The sequence below is a fragment of the Furipterus horrens genome, unplaced genomic scaffold (assembly GCF_987537825.1).
Source record: "Furipterus horrens unplaced genomic scaffold, mFurHor1.1.pri manual_scaffold_6, whole genome shotgun sequence".
Lineage (NCBI taxonomy): Eukaryota > Metazoa > Chordata > Mammalia > Chiroptera > Furipteridae > Furipterus > Furipterus horrens.
In genome coordinates, this window is record NW_028327176.1 from 79,795,834 (window position 1) to 79,811,146 (window position 15,313).

The following is a 15,313-nucleotide window of genomic DNA, read 5'->3' on the forward strand; positions in this document are numbered from 1 at the left end:
ATCTTGCACACCTTCCTCCAAAGAAGTCCTTCTTTTCCCTAATGTCGTCATCGTCGGCAGCCGTCCATCTCGAGAGACGATGGTGTAGCTTTCTTAAGAGTCTATCTGCACCGCCGAGAATGGCTGTGCAGTCCGACTCAGGAGTGACACGATATCTGTCTCCTCCCGTGTTGAATATTCGCAGCTTTCCCTAATGTAGGACATTGAAAAATTAATACCTTTCTATTGTTATCTAGTGGCTATAGATTGAATGATGTCTTTTAACCCTGTTACCAAATCTGTTGCCTCCAGAATACAACAAGGATGCCAGCATGTTAAATCAAGCATGCCATTGTCCAGGGACAGCCAATCAACCTGGAGTCTGCACGATCCTTCTCCATGTGGGAAGACCACCCTCCCCTCCACACCCCTACTCTTATTAGGGATTTCTGGACCCAAGGGTAGGTAGGACGACGACCATGTCCAGCTTGAAGCAGGTAGAAGAGGTTAGACATTTTCGCATTGTCCTTTATAAGATTATAAAGGGTCTTAGTCTGAGAGGGAAGAATTGTTATTTTTTATTGCTAAAATAAATAAATAATTAATTATTTTTTAAAAAAGAAGAATACATGAAAGGGTGAGGCAGGAGAGCTTGTATGTATGACCCATGGGCATGGACTTGGGGGGGGATTGTTGGGGGAGAGGGGTGCTGGGCGGAGGGAATCTAAGGAAAAATATTGGAACTATTGTAACAATATAATCAATAAAATATACTTAAAATGAAGTGTGCTATACATATAATTTTTAAACCTTTATTTTTAAATTGCTTTATGATTGAACAGATAATTTGCAAAGATATCACAGGAGGTCTTGTATGGTCTTTACCCAGGTCCCATAATGCTAACCTCTTACATGACTGTGGGATATTTATCAAAACTAATAAATAATATTAACTAGATTATGGACTTTGATTTTCTACAGTTTTTTTTACTAATGTATTTTTACTATTTCTTGATCTAACCCAAGTGGTCATGTTGAATTTAGTTTCTTTAATATCTTAAAATCTGTAATAATTTTCTGTCTTTCCTTATTTGACATGACCTTGACATTTTTGAAGACTATAGGTCACTTATTTTGTAGGATGACTTGCAATTCAAATTTGTTTGATGTTTTCACATGTTTATATGAGTTTATGGATTTTGGTGAAATTTTAATAAGGTGAAGGGGATGTTTGATGGAAACAGTATATTACTGATGATGTTAACTTTGATAGCTTGGTTAAGATGTGGTCTGCCAGATTTCTCCACCATAGTTACTGGTTTTACTTTTCCATAATTTATTAAAAGTGACTCACTAAATCCAACCTAGATTCAAGATAAGAGAAATTAATTTCCACCTCTTTGAGGGAAGACTTTCAAAAATGTCTGTGGATGTATATTAATAACACCCTAGGAATATGTATTTGATGGTGCTATTTTAAGGCTCTGTAAAGTTTTGTCACTGGATGTGCCTATAATTATTGCTGTTGGCTTGTAATTGTAATTTTCTATTCTCCTTATTCCTCAGTTTTTCCAACATCTTGATGGATTTTGTTTTTAATTTGCATTCATTAAAAGTTATTTTTTATGGTGTGTAGTTCTAAAAAAGCCAGAGTTGTGCATCTTCTATCTAGTATGGTATAGTAGTTTCATCACTGTAAAATTTCCCCTGGGTAGCCTTTTAGTAGTCAGTCCCTCCCTCATCCCTAATCCCTGAGTACCACTGATACATTAATTATCTCTGTTGTTTGTTTTTCCAGAAAGCCCTATAAATGCAACCATAGGATATATATCCCTTTGTGCTTGCTCCTTTACTGGGAAAGCGCATTTAATATGTATCCATGCAGTTGAATAAACCAAAACTGTTCCTTATATTGCTGAGTAATATTCCATTGTATAGAGGGGCCATGGTTTCCTTACTATTCACCTGTTAGAGAACATCTGGGTTAGTTATAGTTTTTGGTTATTACTGACAAAACTACTATAAATAATCTTGTGTGAGTTTTTGTGTCCATCCACTTAAAATGCCAAATTATTTTTCCAAGTGGCTATGCCGTTTTGCATTCCCTGCAACAATGTTCTTTTTCCCTGCATTATTGACATTGTTAGGTTGTTATTACTGCTCTAGTTGTTTAGTTTTGTCCTTTTCATATGCTTATTTACCATCTATATATCTTCTCTTGTGAAATATTTGTACAGAATTTTTTCTCAGCTTCTGTTGCTTTCTTTGGGTTGACCTTAAAGAGTTCTTAATATATTCTGAGGACAATTCATTAGAAACATGTAATTTGTAAATATTTTTTCACAGTCTGTGATTATCTTTTTATTCTTTTAACAGTATTTATCATAGAATAAAATGTTTAATTTTAATGAATCTTAATGTATCATGTTATTTTTCCCTTATATAATTTGTGCTATGTGTATCATATTCAGCAAGTCATTTTTAATTCCAAATTACAAAGATTTTTGTTTCTGTGTTACCTTCTAGACACTCTATTGCTTTATGCTTATGGTTAAGTCTGTGGTCCAATTTGAGTTAATTTTTAAATAATGTGTATATGTTGAAGTTCATTCTCTTGGATACATATCTTACTTGTTCCAGTACCATTTGTTTGAAAGGTTACCATTTCTCCATTGAATTGTTCTTGAGCAGTTGGTTTTATTGATGTGGGTTTATTTCTGAGTTATCTATTCTGTTCCAGTGAACTATGTGTCTATCTTTTCACCAATATTATGTTGTAAAGATTATTGCATACTTATAGTACATTTAAAATTAGGTATGAGAATCCTCTGTCTTGTTTTAAAGCATTGTTTTGTTACCATAAGTCCTCTGACTCTATATATAATGTCAAAATAAATTTGTCAATAACTAGAAAGTAATATTTTTAAGTTTATCAGTGAGATTGCATGGATTCTATAAGTCAAGTTGAAGTGAATAAACATCTTAATTATATTGAGTCTTTTAATATTTCTTGTTTATTTTATCAATATTTATAGTGTTAGCATATAGATGCTGCATGTATCTTGTCAGGTTTCCCTAAGTATTTCATATTTAAGTGCAATTGGAAGTAATATTTTTTGTATTTCAAATTTCAGTTGTTCATTGTTGCTGTGTAGAAATATAATCACATTCCAAATATGGACCTTGTGTCTTAAAAACTTGGAAATTTATTATTTCTAGGAGCTTCTTGTAAATCTTGAGGACTCTTTTACACAAACAGATGTACTGTCTGTGAATAGACAATTATTTATTTCTTCCTTTCAAATCTGTATTTTTTATTTTCTGATTACAATTGTTATTTCAGTATGATGTTGAATAGAGTAATGAGAATATGTATCCTTTCTTAGCAGAAACATTCAATATTTTATCACCGTGTGCAATGTTAGTTGTAGGTTGTCAAAAATATGGTTTATGAAATTAATAAGATCCTTTTATTTTTTTTTCTGCTGAGAGTTTTTGTTATTATAAAAGCATGTTTAATTTAAAAAATAATTTACTTTATCTGTTGATATAATCCTATCATTTATCATATGCTTTCACTATTCAAGTGGTGGACTGTACTGATTGATTTTCAAATGTTTAAGCAATCTTTTATTCCTGGGGGCAAATCCAACTTGGTTGTGAGTACATATTGTAAGTTTAGTTCACTAATATTTTTAGAAGATTGTTGCATCTATATTATGAGATATCTTTATCTGTAATTTGGCTTTATTGTGATGTTTATGGTTTAGAAATGACTTGGGAAGTATTGTCTCCCATTGAAATTTCAAAATAAGAGTGTGGAGAATTGATACCATTTCTTTTTTAAATGTTTAATATAATCTAGCAGTGAAATCATTTATTTTTTAAAATTTTATTAGATTTTTAACTACCAATTCAAATCCCTCAAAACTATAGAACTATATAGGTTTTCTATTTCTTCTTGAATGAGTTTTGATCATTTATGTTTTTCAGAAAATTCTCCTATTTCTTCTAAGTTGTTAAATTTATGGGCACAGAGGTACTCAAAGTATTCACTTTTTAATTCTTTTAATATCTGTGGACTCTCCCAATCTTTGCTGAGTTGTATGTGTGTTTGAGCATGCTTTTAATCTTTCTTCAGGCCCTTTATAGCTCTGTGTTAGCCTTTATATCCTACTTGCAGAGTCTCAAGATTATCCATTGTGAGAAATTAGGATTTTCCCAGGTCTTTCTTGAACACATTCAAGGTGATGTACATATACATGGTCTTCTAAATTCCCAAGAATATGTTGTAGCTTTTAAAAGTCCCATATAGACATTTTTCTCTTAAAATGTTTACCATCCAAATCCTTTTTCTTGCCATTTTTAATTTCTAGAGACTTCCTGCATTCCTTGATTTGTGACCTTTCTTTTTTTTTCAAAACCATTAAAGTAGCATCTTCAAATTTCTCACTTTCTCCTCTCCTCTACTTCTCCTCTACTTCCCCTCTCTCTCCCATTTCCTCCCCCTACCCTTTTCCTCCTTTCTACAGCTCCTCTTCCTCCCCTTTCCTCCCCTCTTTTTCCCCTCTCTCTCCTCTTCTGTCATTACACCTCTTTCTGTATGACTCTGACCCTCTTGCCTTTCTCAGTACCCTAATAATTATAGTAGGCTCAACTGGAGAGTCTACCCATCATTCCAAGGTCTTTAACTTGATCACATCAACAAAGTCCCTTTTGACATATAAGGTACACTCACTTCTCAAAGGCTTTAGACATTAGTATTACAAAATAAACATCTTTGGTGAGAGGTACATTATATGTCAACAGCATATGAATTTTTACTTTAATTCTATTATGACCTAACAATATAGTTTTTGTTTTTTTATTCTTTTTAATTCTCTAAGTTGTGCTTTGTTACCCAACTTATGTTCTATTCTTGGTGAATTTTCCATAGGCACTTGAGTAAAATATGTATTTATTCTTTTGCTGTTGAAGAAAGTGTTCTATAAATATCAATTTGGCCAAGTTGATTGATATTGCTGATCTGGTCATTTATATGCTTATTGATTTGCTGTATACTCATTCTACAATTACTAAAAACAGTTTTACTACTGCAAATATAATTGTGAATTTGTTGATTTTTTTTCAGATCTATTTATGCTTGCTTCTGAATTTGTAAGTTCTATTGGTAGGTATACACATATGGATTTGTTAAAACCTCCTGAAAAAATTATTTATTGATCATTACATAATATATATTTAAAACCCTAATAACATTACTTGTCTACTTTTTATGAAAGTATAGAGTTGGCCAAAAAGTTCATTTAGGTTTTTTTGTAAAATGAAAGATATTTTTCATTTTCACCAATAGTTTGTTGGCTATCTCTTGCATGGTAGTGACATTGATTGTTCTCAATGTCTTGATTTTATTGCTATCAACTGTAACTGGTCAACCTGACTGTGGAGCATCATTCAGAAAGAATCTTCAGCATAAAGCTTTGCAAACCACTTTTGACACATTTGGTCAGTCACAGCATCTTCTCCAAAACCTGCACAAATCTTTCTTTTGCATTTCACCTTTCTTGAAATAATAAAGCATATTATGCTGAAAGTGCTGCTTATTTTCTTCCATCTTCAATATTAAAATGGCTACACAAAATTTCAACAATTTTGATGTTTTGCTAAATGCATATTGATATGACAGCTGTCAAAATACAATCAACAAAATTACTTTGAATGACATTAACGACAACTACACATTACTAGTGCCATCTTACAGAAAAAAAGAAAAACTTTTTGGCTTACCCAATAGTAAAGCTACACCAGCTCCGCTTGAATTAATTTTTTGTGTATATTACTCCATCCTCTTATTTTCAGTCTATGTTTACATATATAAAGTGTTTTTTTTTTTGTAGCAAGCATAGAATTAATTTGCTCCTTATTCTTTGCTATTTAATCTGCCTATCTCCATCTTTGAACTTCTTTGTTAGAACATTTACAGTTAAAATGATTATTGAAGAAAGATAAATACATTTCCATACCACCCTAAGCAACCTATAGATTCAATGTAATCCCTGTGAATATCCCAATGGCATATTTCTCAGAAATAGAACAAACAAACCTAAAATTTGTATGGAACTGGAAAAGACTCCAAATAGCCAGAGCGATCTTGAGAAAGAATAAAACTATGCTAATCAAAACAATATAATTTTGGCATAAAAACAGACATATATACCAATGGAACAGAATAGAGAACTCATAAATATAACAACACATATATGGTTAATAATTTACTACAATGGAGCCAATAGTATACAATGGGAAAAGGACAGTCTCTTTAAGATGGTATTGGGAAACATACAAAATAATAAAACTGAACTATTATATTACACTATACACAAAAATTAACTCAAAGCTGATTAACAGCTTAAATATGAAAGTTGAGACAAAAATAAACTCCTAGAAGGAAACATAGGTTTTTGACACTGGCAATTATTTTTTTGCATCTGACTCCAAAAGCAAAGGCAATGAAAACAAAATAAACAAAGGGGACTACATCAAACAAAAAAAGCTTCTGTGCAGCAAAGGAAATTATCAACAAAATGAAAAGACATCCTCTAGAATGGGAAAAAATATTTGTAAATCATATATCTGACATCAGAAACATATAAAGAATCATTCAACTCAATAGCAAAGACAAACAATTCAATTTTTAAAAATGGGCAGAGGATCTGAATAGACATTCTTCTAAAGAGGACATATAGATGGCCAATAGACATATAAAATTAAAATCCACAACATTAATAATCAAGGAAATGTAAATTTAAACAATGATATATCACCTCATACCAGTTACAATGACATATTAAAAATACAAGAAATAAGAAATATTGTTGAGGATGTGGAGAAAAGGGACTCCTCATGCATTGTTGGTGGGAATGTAAATTGCTGCAACCACTATGGAAAACAGTATGGAGGTTCTTTAAAATATTAAAAATAGAACTTGTATCACATGATTCAATGATTCCACTTATGAATATTTATCCAAAGAAATCCTATACACTAATTTGGAAAGATATATTCACTCCTATGTTCATTGAAGCCATGTTTACAATAATCACAAATAAAAACCTAAGTATCAATCAATAGGTGAATGTATAAAGAAGATGTAGTAGAGAATGGAATAATATTCAACTCATAAAGGGGAATTAAATCTTGTCATTTGCAACAACATGGATGGACTTTGAGGATATTATGCTAAACAAAAAAAAAGTCAAACAGATAAGGAAACATATTGTATGGCCTCTCTTACATGTGGAATCTAAAACAAAGCAAGGCCAAGTTTAGAGATGAAGAGAAGAAAATGATGGTTGTGAGAAGAAGGGATTGGTGAATAAATGTAATGGGGAGAGGAATCAAAAGACACAAACTTCTACTTATAAAGTAATTAAGCCATAGGGATATAATGTACAGCATGATGACTAAGTTAATAATATTATATTGCATATTTGGAAGTTGCTGAAAACAATCTTAAATTTTCTCATCACAATAAAAAAATTGTAACTATGTATAAAGGATGGATGTTAACTAGATTTACTGTGGTGGTCATTTATCAGTACATAGAAATATTGAATCATTATGCTATATACCTGAAGTTAATAAAATGTTACATGTAAATCATAGCTAAATAAAACTAAATAATAAAAAATATATTAAGATGAGTTAAATTATGGTAATGAGATATCAAGGACATCTTCAACTCTGCATTTTAGCTCATATGCTAACATATCACACATAATTATATAAGTGTAATGTATATTCTTACTTAACCTGTTGGAATTGCTAAGTGGTGTTCATAACTGCATTTGAATATTTCATAATATTTCATAAAACTAGTTTGCCATAATTTACCTAATACACCCTTGTTATTCCATATAGTTTTATGTAATTTTATAATTTTCTACCATTATATATATTGTAAAGGGAAAAATCCTTCTGTATGATATGCTTCTTTAAAGTTAATAATATTTCAGAAAAACATATTTATTTCCTGGAAAACATAAAGTGATTATTAATTAGTATGAAATAAAGTATACAAGCTGGCTTACTGTTTTATATTTTTTCAGTTTGTTCCTTGTTTATTTTCTCTCCCTCTTTCTCTGGGTTTAATTGAACATTTTTTTGATAATTCACTTTATCTTTTCTATTGATTTATTATTTATATTTCTTATAAAATATTATAGTAGTCACTCAGAGGTTTGGTCTATTCATTGTTATATAATATGCATCTAACTTCAATTTTGTTTCATGTGTAGTATAACACTTTATTAAACTATATTTCCAATTTCTCCCTTCAATTTTCTGTATAATTACTGTTATATATTTTACTTTTTATATCTTATAAACAAATACATTGTTACTATTTTTTCTGGAATACTCATTGACCTTGTAATTAAAAGATATAGCTAAATAAATTTAAGGCTACTTTTATTCTTTATTCCTAAGTATGAATCCAATTTTCTGACCTCTTGAAAATTCCTTTGGTTTGAAGAAATTTTTTTAACATTTCTTGTAGAATAGTTCTAGAATTAATTGACTCAATGTTTCTCTAATAAAATCTTTTCATTCTGCATTATTTTTAGACTTTTTTTTAGTATTGAACTTTTGTTTTTCTCCCAGCACATTGCCATTTTGCTTGCACGGCTCTGACAGTAAATGTGCTGTAATTATTGTGCATGCTTCTCTCAAGATAATGTGTCATTTTTTTTCTGGATTCCTTGAAAGCATTTCATCTATTTGAATCTGATATATCTGAAAGCTAGAAATATGACTCCCCACTAGAGAAACAGAATAGTGTTGAAGTAAATGAAGTTGTTTTGGCATCGACCATAGTATTTGTCAAATGTCCACCTTCTCACCTGCAGTGTCAGTTGCACTGGGAAGTCATATCCCCATTTCTGGCCCATGGACTGTAGGCGGAAGTGCCAGATATCACCAACAGGTAAATATACTTATAAACCGGCAATGGACTCTTCTGCTTTAACAACTAAGGAGGATTCATTTCCAAGGTGATTAACCTAGAAGATAGTACAAATTCTTTCAGCCTTCATCTCTGAATACCTCCGCTGCCTTGCGGCATACCTCTTCAGGGGAAAGGCTAAGGGAGTAAACCCCGACAGAAAATCCGGAGCCGGAGTCCCTAAGGCGGTTTGACGTTGTAGTCAACACCGGCAACTCCTGCGGCGCACCTGAAGCCAAGCTGTATTGACTCCGTCTTTCCCTTGGATCCTTCAGCTGCGAAGAGAGGGTGGGGTCTGCTGCATAGGCAACAGCAGACCCTCCATATCACCCTGCCCAGGCTCTGTAGCTTCAGCTCCACTGGAGAGGACACTCCAGCGTCATTGCAAGATGTCGATTCAACACGGGAGGAGACAGATACCGTGTCACTCCCGAGTCGGACTGCACAGCCATTCTCGGCGGTGCAGATAGACTCTTAAGAAGCTACACCATCATCTCTCGAGACGGACGGCTGCCGACGACGACATCTCTGAATGGGCACCAGATAAGCAGTTTGGGTGAAAAAAAAAAAAGGTTTTTGTCATTAAGAAATTGGATTTGTTAGTTGATTTTTAACTTTAGCATTACTTACCCTATGCTGATAAATAAGAATACCACGAGTAACTTTCTTCAAAAAGAAAAGCATGCAAAATTATAGCATTACCTAAGAAGGTAAAGACCAATAGGCATGCAAATTCATCGGCAGCCGTCCGTCTCGAGAGACGATGGTGTAGCTTCTTAAGAGTCTATCTGCACCGCCGAGAATGGCTGTGCAGTCCGACTCGGGAGTGACATGGTATCTGTCTCCTCCCGTGTTGAATCGACATCTTGCGATGACGCTGAAGCTACAGAGCCTGGGCAGGGTAATATGGAGGGTCTGCTGTTGCCCATGCAGCAGACCCCCCCTCTCTTCGCAGCTGAAGGGTCCAAGGGAAAGACAGAGTCAATACAGCTTGGGTTCAGGTGCGCCGCAGGAGTTGCCGGTGTTGACTACAACGTCAAACCGCCTTAGGGACTCCGGCTCCGGATTTTCTGTCGGGGTTTACTCCCTTAGCCTTTCCCCTGAAGAGGTATGCCGCAAGGCAGCGGAGGTTTTTTGGAGTCAGAGTTTTCCTTCTCTGATGTACCCTGACTGGAAGATCGAACCAGCGACACTTAGCTCGCAGGCCGACGCTCAATCCACTGAGCTAAACCAGCCAGGGCTGAAGCATGCAAATTACTAGTAGAGTAAAATAGTAAATTTCAAAAAAAAAAAAAAAGAAGCGTTAGTATTAGGAAGCAAATTTTAATCCAACAAAAGAATCAAAAAAGAATTCACAAAACAGTTAACATTTAAATTAAATTTCAAAATTAAAAATCTTGTCATTTGAGACTTAGGATATTGGAAACCCAGAATTGCTCCCAACCATTCAGTTAATGGCAGTATAAAGGCCAATCTCTGGGTCTCCTTAAAGTTTGCTTCTGAAATAACACCTTTTTATTATGTTAATAATCTATTCATTTAAGTAGTTTTGATTAAACAGACATCAAAACTGACCCTTTGCAATTTGTAAAGATAAGAAATGAAAGAAATGAGCTATTTGAAGGAATTCCTTAGTGAATGTTAAAAACTATTCTCATCTTGAAGTCAGAAGACTATGCTCAAGATCTTTTAGAGTCAGATATTCTGACAGTACATCTCAATTTCATCACTGAAGTATCAAAGAAAATAAATGAGTAAATATATTCAAGTAGGTTATAAATATATAATGAGAACTTTTCCAGGAAATTTAGATACTCTATTTCTAAAAAAGCATTTCTCTCATTTCAGTCATTTATTTTCTTTCAGATATGATCTATACTGAGCTTTCTAGAGGCTCTACATTCAGCTTAAATAATGGGCTCTTACAATGGGATTCAGTTCACAAAATTGCTCCAGTAATTATTTCCCTCCTGTATAATCATGATTTTTCATGATTGTCCTGTTAGAAATGCTTTTTTTTTTTTTTTTTTTTTTTTTTACTTGCTCAACAAAAGAGAATATCCTGTGAATGAAAGAAACTGGCAGAGGCTTTTGGTATTAAATACCTGTGTCAGTACAAAATTCACTCAGCTAACATTTCTGGAAATGTTTTATATGTATTTGGGATGATATTGTAAAATGTTTAAATGGTGTTTTTTTCAAAAATTTTAGTAACATCGTGAAATTTAACATCACATAAAAAAAAAAAAAAACATATTTATTCCTAGGTTGCAGGTTCAGTGCTCAGTCAAGTGTGTATGAGAGGCAATTGATCAACATTTCTCTTTGTCTCTCTCTCCCTCTGTTCTCTTCTCCTTAAAATCAATGGGCATGTCCTTGGATGAGGATAAAATATATTTAAAATATTTAAATATATTTAAAATATAAGTATATAAAATGCCTTATAAATACATTTATAAAACTTATAACCTTACAGACCAAGCAGATTATGAATTCATATTCCCAAGACAGACTTAAGAAGTTCTTGGAGTCCTGACAGACTTTGTGGATTTGATTGTATATATGAAAGTCTGCATATGGGACCATGATGAAAGTTCTGTTTAGGTAGCACCATACACAAAGACATCTCACTGAAATAATGAGTGGAATTTGACAGCCAGTCCACTGTCAGTTCACCATGCCTTATATCCCAGTTAAATTATACTCTGTGAGATGAAGGGGAACTTAATTCTGCACAGGCTCACCATGTCATGAGGCCTTGATGCTCATTTCTGCCAAAAAGACAAACTAATTTGTATAGTAACTTGATATAGTCAGCAGTGGTCTTTTCTGTACCTTCATATCAGAGACTCTTCATAATACCACATCCTGTCAACCCTTGAATTGGAAGAGAATTTTTCACACCAGTCTAAGATCTATCAACAAAGAAGACAAAGAAAGAAAAACAAAAAGGAAACCAACACACATTTTACAGTTAACACTTATACATCAAATTAATTCTGATTTATATACAAAAAATAGGCAATTTTTATCAAGGTAAAAAACATTTAAAATGAAATAAAATGGAAAGTCTAAAACAAATATGTATATTTGTTAATAACTATAAATTGGATATTAACGAATAAATTTAATAGCTGGATGCTTGCATCAAAGGAGAGGCTTTATGAACTAGAATAAATTTCAGTAGGAAATATTCAGAATAAAGCACAGAAGAAGAAAGAAAAAAGAATAAAAATACAGGAAAAGTTGTAACATTATAGAAGTTATAGTGAAAAGTTTAACACACCTGTTATTAGCCTCACAAATGGAAGGAAGGAAATGAGGTAGAAGCAATACCTAGAGATACTAACAGAATTTTTTAAATTAGTGAGAAGCATAGTCACATACCTATTACATTACAGTTTATAAACTCTTAACAAATTCCAAAAACAAATCAATAAAAATTTTAAGAAGAATGAAATCACATGTGTAGGCACATTAGAATCAAATGGCAGAAAACCTATGAAAATATATAAAAAGTAACTAGCACAACAGTGGATTTTGTTTAAATATCACATTATTAAATATCAAAAAAGCAATAATAAGCCTAGCAGCTGACTATTCAAAAGAAATAGAAAGCTGGGAAACAATGTACTCAGAGACAATAAAATAAGTGGTATACTAGAACTCTATAACCAGCAAAAAGGTCCTGGGAGATTTTTCAGACAAGAGAAACAGAACACAACTTCAGCATGCCTCCACAAAAAGTAATAAGGGATATTTTCAGGCACAAATAAATTAAACCAAGTGAAAACAATGAAGGGAAGAAGGAAAAGCAAAAAAAGTGTAAATAGTAACTATTTTGGTAAATCTGTATGTTGACTGACTGTAAAAAATAATAACAGTCTTGTAGAATTTAAATATAAATATATTTAATACTCATGAAAAATACAATGGGATGAAGGTAATTAACTTAAAGAACTTAAAACTCTTATTGTATTTGAAAATGATGGAAATACTAATTTATATTGAACTATGTTAAATCAGAGAATCAAGTTTGGTGTTTTGAAGTTGATAAAATAATAGTAGCATAGCCAAAAAAGATTAACTACATAGACAACTAAAATTATTTTTAAGAGAAAAAAATTTAAGATAAGAAAAATTAAAAAGAAATAAAATGCAATTGTTGCTTACTTCACAGGTCAGTGATATACTTTTTAAATTAATAAAATATAGTTATCTAATATTAATCTGATTACTAGATATATATGGAGTTAAATTTATATATTTTGCATTAGAAAGACACTGAATTATATCAAAAATAGGAACATTACAGAAGATATGGTATATATATATATATACACCATGGAATACTACTCAACCATTTGCAACAGCATGGATGGACCTTGAGAATATCATGGTAAGCAAAATACGTCAGACAGAAAAAGCTAAGAACCATATGATTTCACTCATATGTGGGATGTAAGACTGAAAAAAATAAATAAACAAAAAAAACAAATAAACAAAAACTCATGGACGCAGACAACAATACGGTGGTTACCAGAGGAAATGGAGGTGGAAGGTAGTAAAGGGTAAACAGGGTCAAATATTTGGTGACTGAAAATTATTTGACTTCAATTGGTGGGCACAGGATGAAATATGAAGATCACGTAGTATCACGGAAATGTACACTTGCAACCTATATTATCTTTTTAACCAATGTCACTCCAATAAATTTAATAAAAAGAAAGAAAATTGAAATATTAAGAAAATACTGTATAAAAATAAAGCAATAGCAATAATATAAGAAAAATATATATGTAAAAACTATATGAAACAGCTAAAAATGTTCAAAATTATTGCCTCCAAGAATCAGGGTGAAGAGAGGAAGCAGAAGGAGCTGGTGATTTCTCATTGTAAGATTTATTTGACTTTGGTTAAGTGAAAATATCAAATTAAAAATTTTTAAACAAGGAAAAATTTTTATCCATGAATGAGTATTATCATAAAAAGAACATAGACATTTAAGTAGCCCAGGCAATTGAAAACACCAAAGGTTAATAAAATTCCCTATTAGATTAGTATTAGAAATGAAATGGCTCCTTCATTGAGAATTGTTGACATGATTTCAACAGATGAGAAAGAAAAAGAACAACTATTTGACTTGAACTTTACTTCTTTTTCTTCAAGACCAATATTATTTTTTCAAACTAGAAATGTTATAATAATTATTATTTGTATCTTATGAGAATAAAGGAGACATTTTAACTCTCTCCCAGAATCTCTGAGAAAAGTCCTCAACCCTTGTAGGAGGCTAGATTATAAAGCTCTCAAAGAAGTTGCAGATTGTTCAATAGATTTCCCCAAACTGTGAGATAATTTGTAAATATTTTGAAAAAATATATAATCACAAGTAAACAACGTAAGTTTCCTAAGAACAGCCAGTTTTTCTTAATTACATAATCAAAGAATGAATACCCTCTCTATTTAGCTAATACTGAATTCTGCAATGCATTTGACAAAAATCTATCATGATATACTATACACATGGTTCAGGCAAAGGTGGGCAAAAGTAGCGGAAGAGAGGTTTGCCCATGCTATTTCAACTAGAGCAACTCTGTACATAGTACTTTTGATGCTCTTCCTAATATTTATTTGAAGAAAGATTTCAATGACTATGAAAAATTGAACATCATTGGGTTTTATAAGAAGTCAGGAAACCACAGCTCATGGACTCCATTTGGTTTGCTATGTGTTTTTGTAAAAAAATTCTACTGAAGCAGCCATATTCTGATCTAAGAGTGTTTTTCTCTATAGCAACACAACTAAATAGCTGCAACAGGCCATTTGCCTTTCAAGGTCTAAAACACTCACTTCCGTATTTTTATAGAAAAATAATTGTTGACACCTGGGTTACATAATACTCAATGCAATCAATATTTTATTGAACAACAATACTCTTTATTATTCAACAATTACATCCATGATTCAGATAAAGAAGGTGTCATTAAAAATACTTTTGACAACAAATAATAGAGCCCACTGATAATGGCTTAATTAACTATACAGAAAATTATCCTTTTGCATAAAATCAGGTATAAATATAGTTATCCAGAGCTGGGAAACTGCTTACAGATGTCAACCAAGACCCAGGTTCCTTCTAACTTCTTGCTTTGACTAATTTTTTCTTTTTTTTATGTTCATCCTCATGGTCACAAAATATTGTTGCATCTAAGAATCACATCTACATTCCGAGTAAGAAAAAGGCAAAAAGCTATTTTTCTGGTGAGATTTTTTTCTTTTTACTTGGGAGACAAAGACTTCCTCAAGAATGTTTCCTTTTATTTTACTTGT